Genomic DNA, 6,745 nt, shown 5'->3' on the forward strand with positions numbered 1-6,745 from the left:
ACTGAATGCTGTGTCACACCAAGTCCTGAGCAGGCTCTGCCTTCAAACTTGGCTGCTGCCTCTCAGGCACGCCCAGCACGCTGGGGGCAAAGCCCTGAACCCCAGCCTGAGCAAAGGGGGCCTTCCGGGGCAGGAGCCCTCCCAAAGGTGGCGGGGAGCACCTGCATTTCCCTCCAGTGGCTCTCCCAGCCCGGCCTGGCGCTAACCTTCGGTGCAGCAGCAGCTCCCCCCACTCGCCCTCCCTGGTGGGTTGCATATTTTTAGCTGACAAAGACAAGGGGAAAAAAAAAAAGAGAGAAAAGAGAAACAAAGAGGAAAAAGGCTCCTTTTTTTGTGGGATTTTGAAAAAAATGGAAATTACCCTGCAGAGGAGGGGAGAAGGGCCAGGGGGTTTCAAAGCATCTTCTTCTCCCTGGAAGTGATACGGAGAAGATGCTCCAGGCCATGTGGCCTTTAGTGGCTTTGAAGTTCAGGCAGCAGCTGGGAAGGGATGTGGTGAAGGGCAAGGCAGGGAGACAGCTTCCCACAAGGCACGTGCCGGCATCAGCTGCCTGAGCCTCCCTTGACCCTCAGCTGGAGCCTGACCTTGGAGAGGTGGCAGCCCCCTGGCAAGGAGCCAGCCCTGGGGAGATGGAGCTGTGCAAGTGCTGGGAAGGGTCCCGGCTGCAGGGAGGGATGGGGCTCAGATCCTGCATCCCGCTCTTGTTGGGCCTGCCGGTTGCCACGGCGACCCAGGAGCAGGAGCATCATTTCCACGGGATGTTGCTGGGAAAGGGAGAGGCAGGCTGTGTTTCTGGGAGAGGGCTGGGGAGTAAGCATGGGGCTCTCCCAATTCCTTCAGTCTCCACAGAGACCCCTTTCACCAGTATTCCCACCACAAACCCGGTCTGGGCTGGGCTGACCACCCTTCCTCCACCCCAGAGGGATGCTGGGGCTGGCTGGGCCATGCCAGGCTGTGACCATATATCTTTCTGTCCTTGCTGGAATGAGGCAGCCACCACGGGACACATCCCAGGGAAGGATCCTGGAGCTGAGCGATTGCTGAGTCACGCAGTCAAAAATCCTCTCCAACTGCCTGGTGCTCTCTTATCCCTGTGAGCTGATCCAGCTCCCGGACCAACTTCTTTGGGAGGACCCACGTGCATGGATGTGTCCCAGTTTCTTCCAGCCCTTGAGCCATTCCAGCTGCCTCTGTCCTGTCCTTTCCAGCTCCTCTGCGCACACCAATGCCCACAGCTGCACCACTGACCCACTTACGTGGCACACCGGCACGTCAGGGCTGTGCCACAGAGCTGCTGGCCCCCACCCTCTGCCCACATTCCCTTCCCATGTCATGAAAGCCCCTGGACACCCTGGAAAATTGGGAAGTTATCTAAAAACTATTGAGTTATTCTCTCACAATAACTATTGAGTTATTTCTCACACAAACAACATTGAGCATCTCCCTATATTTGTGGGGGCTGGGAACGGCTCCAGGCAGCAGTGAAGCACAGTCCAGGCACTCTGGATGCTGACCAGTGCAGCCCTTGATCTGAGGATAATGCTCCTCTTGGCACAGTGGCCTGGCCCCTGGTGCCACCTCCTGCATGGCCACTGCAGCCACAAGACAGTGGTCCCAGTCATGACGCCCCCAACTGCTCCCTAAAACAGGAAAAGGGTCTTGTAGCCCTCCAAAACAGTGGTATTCATAAATCTGGTGTGCATGGGGATGTGTTGGAGAGGACACAGCCTCACTGTGACACATCCCTGCCATTCTATGCACACCCCTGTGCCCCAGTGTCCCTCTACATCAGCACAGAGCACCCCATGGCAAAGTGGGGGTGTTGGGACTGGCTCACTGGGACCCAGAGCCACCAGGGCAGGTCTGTTTTCCACTGGCACAGCTCCTGCCCGTTTCCATGGCAGCCTGTGGGGTCACACAGGTGTGGTCCCACACCATGCTTTGGTCCCACGTGGCCCATGTGAGCCGGAGGGCACCAGGAATTCTCAGTCTTGGCCAGGCATGGGCACCATGATGCTCCTGCTGCTGCAGAGCCTGGGGCTGTGCCTGTGGGGCCAGGCTGAAGGATGGATGAGGTGGGGCTGGCTTCACCCAAAGGCAGGGGATGGCTTCTTTCTCTGGGGCATGGAGAGCTGCGAGGATGGATGACCTCAGCACTGCCAACCAGACTGCAGGGATGCTAGGCATGGGCATCCCACTTGTCCTTCTGGCTTAGGAACCGTCATGGGGGCAGAGCAGGATGGGTACCATGGTTAGGCTTGGTGCAGGCAGCACCAGCCACCCTCTGCCTGGGAAGGGCTTGTGCGTCAGCCCTGTCTTCCCAGGCGTCCTGGGATTGCAGCTGGGAAAAGTCTCAGTCCTGGGGGCAGGGCTTACTTCAGCAGTTCCGTCTCAGGATTCTCAGCCTCTCCCAGCCCCATGCCCACCAGTACATCACACTGCAGACGCTACCAGGCATCATCTCCCCCCCTCACGGTCTCCTGTTGTGCTTGGAGACCCCAGCAGGACGTGACCCGCCCTTGCAGGCGGCTATCGACCGCCCAGCGCCTCACTGCCATCAGCAGGAGCTGCTCTTCAAACGCCTTTGCCGTCGGCGCTGGGCAGGACATCGATCGTCAGCCACCTTTCATGCCCCCACTGCACCTCCTTCCCGGCAGAGTTCCCGAGTGCTGCTCCCTGCCCAAGAGGCTGCTTTTCCCAGCGCCTGCCATACTCACGGCCCCTCAGCCCCCTGTCCCATGGCCCTGCTGCCAGCTGGTGCCACCCTCCTGCCTCAGTTTCCCCAGCGGCAGAGCTCAGAGCTTGGTGACCCTGCGGGCAGCGCCGCCTCAGCGCCCGGGCTGGGGGCAGCTCTGCCAGGTGCAGGGCACACCTGGATGGCCAAACCTGCTCTGCCAGGGGTTAACAGGCTGTTTGTCCCCATGTCACTTCGACACACCCACTGGGTGCCTCTGCTGGACCTCTCACCTCACTGGGACCTCGCTCTGCCCCTCGGGGTCAGACCCTTCTGCTGCTGCCAGGGGTCCCGCTGGGGCACCCGCTCCGGCACAGCCCCCCGGTGGTTTTCCCAGCTCGTCACGGTGCAAGGCAGAGGAGATGACATCCCTGCTCCTGCCAAGACAAACACGGCGCCTTCCAAACACGCAGGGCTTGGCAAGCCCCCGCCTCGGCCATCGATCACCGAGCCCGCCGTGCTCCAGCCCACAGCATCCCATCCATGAGCAGAGCAGGGCAGGGCAGAGGGGGCTTGGGGGGGTCTGAACAAGCCCCCCACGCCTCTCCCTGCACTGCCAGCTGAGGGGTGCAGAATCCACACCCGTGCCCTGCCTGGGGCCGGGGCTTGCCCCGGGCTCCTGACGCCCCCAGGGTGCTGGGCAGTGCCAGGGGTCGGTCCCCAACTCTGGGCACGCAGAGAGTGCCCGGGCAGGGCCAGCTCGTCCCTGGGGTGGCTGTGCCGGAGGGTGCCCTGCAGCTGCTGGCTTAGCCCCAGGCAGAAAGTTGGCCAGAGCCAGCTCCAGGCTCTTACAATAATAAACCGAGCTCAGGCAAGCATTTGTCACTGGGCTGGAGCGGGAAAGGACCAGATATCCCAAACATCTGGGGGAGGGAGCGTGGGAGGCAGAGGGCAGGCAGGGAGGTCCTGGAGGGGCCAGAGAGGGTCTGTCCTCTCCACAGCGTCCTAAGATGGTGGCAGCAGAGTGTGGCATCACCACCTCAACCCTTCCAGAGGGCTCAATTCAGCCTGGAGGGGCAAATCCTGCTCCTCCCTCGCATCCCATCCCCTGCAGCAGTTCCTGAGCTGGGAGCTACTAAGGTTTCGTGCGAAGCTGGTGTCTCTGAGAGCTGTAGAGGGGGGTACAGGCAGCTGGTGGGGACTGGGGGATGGATGCTGTTCTCGTGGCATTGCCAGGCTAAGCCAGACTGGAAGAGGAGGCTGTGGCACTGCTGCCTCCGTGCACCGAGGTGTGCCCATCTCAGGAGCCGCCCTGGGGGGAATCCCGGGGCCGCTGAGCCCTCCTGCCTCCTTTACTGGCCCCCATCTGCAGGGGACATATGCAGCTGGAGGGGCACCCCCCAGCATTGCTTCATCCAGTGGGGTGGGAAGGGCAGACGGTTTCATGGGGGTGGGAAGGGCAGAGGGTGGTGGGTCAGGGAAGGTCCAGCCCCTCATCACCCCTCTGCCTGCCCTGCAGCCCTCGAACCGTCCCTCCCCTGCAGTACAGCTCCTCTCTTCTCCCATCCTGCATCCACCATTCCCTACAACCCCCTGCCTGTATCCCCCAGAGCCTGCATCCCCTTGCCCTCCCCAGCCCCAACTCCCAGCTCTCCTGCGCTGCCCTCAGGGTGGGTGCCCAGGATGGTGGCAGGCTGCGGGCACCCCGGGGACCTGGGTGACCGCCATGGCTGCCCGGCCGGCCCTGGGGGCACTGGCAGTACGGGGGTCGCTGCTGGCAGTCAAACCTGCGGCGGGCAGCGAGGGGCTGAGCCGCTTCCTGCGGCTGCGGGACGAGGAGCGGGGCAGCAGAGGGTTAAGCAGCGTCTGGCGGCGGGAAGGGGACCGGGAGGAGGGGGGAGATGGAGGAGTTTGTTTAATAGCTGGAGACAAGCTATGCAGCTGTGCAGGTCGGACGGGCCCTGCAGCCCCCGGCCCCGCCACCCCCTCCCCGGCCGTGCCCGGGCAGGCAGGCAGCAGGCAGGGAGGCAGCGCAGGCAGCAGGGCGGGCAGGCTGGCACGGGGCTGGCAGCTGGGGAGCCTCAGCAGGGTTATAAAAGGCAGGAATGCTTCCCCCAGAGCAGCACACGGCGGGCGATGCCTGCCAGCCCGGCAGGGGATGGCGGCACGGCCCGGGAGGCGGCACCGAGGGCACCCGGGGTGCTGGGGGACGCTTTGGTGCTGGGGCACGACCCAAAGGGCTGAGCAGCTCCTCAGGTCCTTGCAGGATCCCTGCGGTGGGTGGCAGTGGGCTGGTCCCCAGGCTGGCTCAGAGGGGCACCAAATCTGGTCCAGGCACCTCTGCACTGCTCTGCCACCAGCAGTGCCCAGCTCCCTCCCGGCATCAGGGCACTCCCTGTGGACACCCACCCCGCTGCTGGCTGGCATCCCCGGGCTGGGGCAGGCGAGACAAGGACCCCTGGCCCCGAGGAGGAGGCGTGAGACGACAGGCAGGTGGGGGACAGATGGCCAGAGCATGAAGCTGGCACGGGCTGAGCCGAGGCATCCGAGAGCTGCCGGGGGCCTCTGCACCGCCATGCAGCAGGGCCAGGAGAGGGACATGGGGGAATGGGGACAGGTACAGGGATGTGGACAAGGATAGGGAGGAGAATGGAAATTGGGACAGGAAAAGGGATGGGAATGGGGACAGGAATCATGGTGAGGACAGGAAAAGGGACAGAGATGGGAATGAGGACAGGGATAGGGATGGGAATGGGGACAGGAAAAGGGATACAAATGAGAATGGGAACGGGTATAGGGATGAGAATGGGGTGGGGATAGAGATAAAGATGGGGATAGGAATTGGGACAGGAATGAAGACAGGATAGGGTGCTGGGTAGGTAGTGACTATCCACCCCAGGCCTGGCAGAGGCTGAGGAGGCAAAAAGCAGATTGCAGGAGCTGAAATAGGAAATAGGCAGGCAGTCGCCCTCAACCATGTCATGGATGTGGCCACATCAGCACTTCCCATCCCTGGTGCTGAGGGAAGAGCTCATGGAGTGGGGAAGGGTCCAAGGGTCAATGCACGAACAGAGGATGCAGTGACCCACCCCTCAGAGAAGCTTGGAAGTGTAAAGAAGCTGGGGGCCAATTAACCTCACTGGCTAATTAGGACAGGAAGCCACAGGCTTAAACTGCAGCAGGGGAGAAGGAAGTTACGGGAAGGCTGATTTATAACTATGGGGACTTGGGAGAGTTAATGGCTCAGTTCTGGGTTAATGATACACCGGGAGGTCCGGGACCCTTTCCATGCCAGCAAGCCACGGATCATGGGGATGAGAGGGGATGGTGGCGATCCAGCTGCTCCTTTCTGGGTCTCCAGGACACCCACACCTGTTCTGGGGACCTGGTCTTGGGAGGGTGGCCCGGGGTGGGCACTCCCTCTCCTGCCTGGCATCACACCAAGGCAGCTTGGGGAGCACCCGCAGCCCCCCCAGCATCAGGCAGGGAGTGCAGGGGCGCTGAGAGCCTCCGGCTGTGGCTGCCCCACTTTAATTCGCTGCCAAATGTGTGTCACCACCCCCAGAACTGAAACTGGAGGCTGCACCAGAGCCCAGTGGCCCTGGAGTGCCTGGGGGGGCCAGGTGACCTGCCACCACCACAGCCCAGTGTGCCGAGGCGTCAGCACAGAGGACAAGGTGCCCCAAAGCATCACCCAGCTCACCAGCTGCCAGGAGAGAAAGTGAGACTGGAAATTCAGGACAGCCTTTGTGTTTGGACCAGATCACGAGAGACTGGGGCTCCGAGGGGAAAATAAAACCTCTCCTTAGAAATTCTTTTATCCCAGGGAGCTCCCGCGTATCGTGTTTCGGGCCATTTATTTGTGCTGCTGACTGAGGCCATTGCTGCTGCCCTCCCGCACACAGAGCGGCTGGCGATGAGAATCCGGCGACAAACTCCTCATTTTTCAGAGGAAGACAGAGCAGATGTGCGAGGGTGAAGGACGGCGCCAGCTTATTTCTGTGGAGCCATCCCTGGGAAAAGAAGAGGCAGCAGGGGGCAGATCACAGTGGGGCGGGGAGCAGACACCC

Source organism: Fringilla coelebs (assembly GCF_963513975.1).
Source record: "Fringilla coelebs genome assembly, chromosome: 13".
Taxonomy (NCBI): Eukaryota; Metazoa; Chordata; class Aves; order Passeriformes; family Fringillidae; genus Fringilla; species Fringilla coelebs.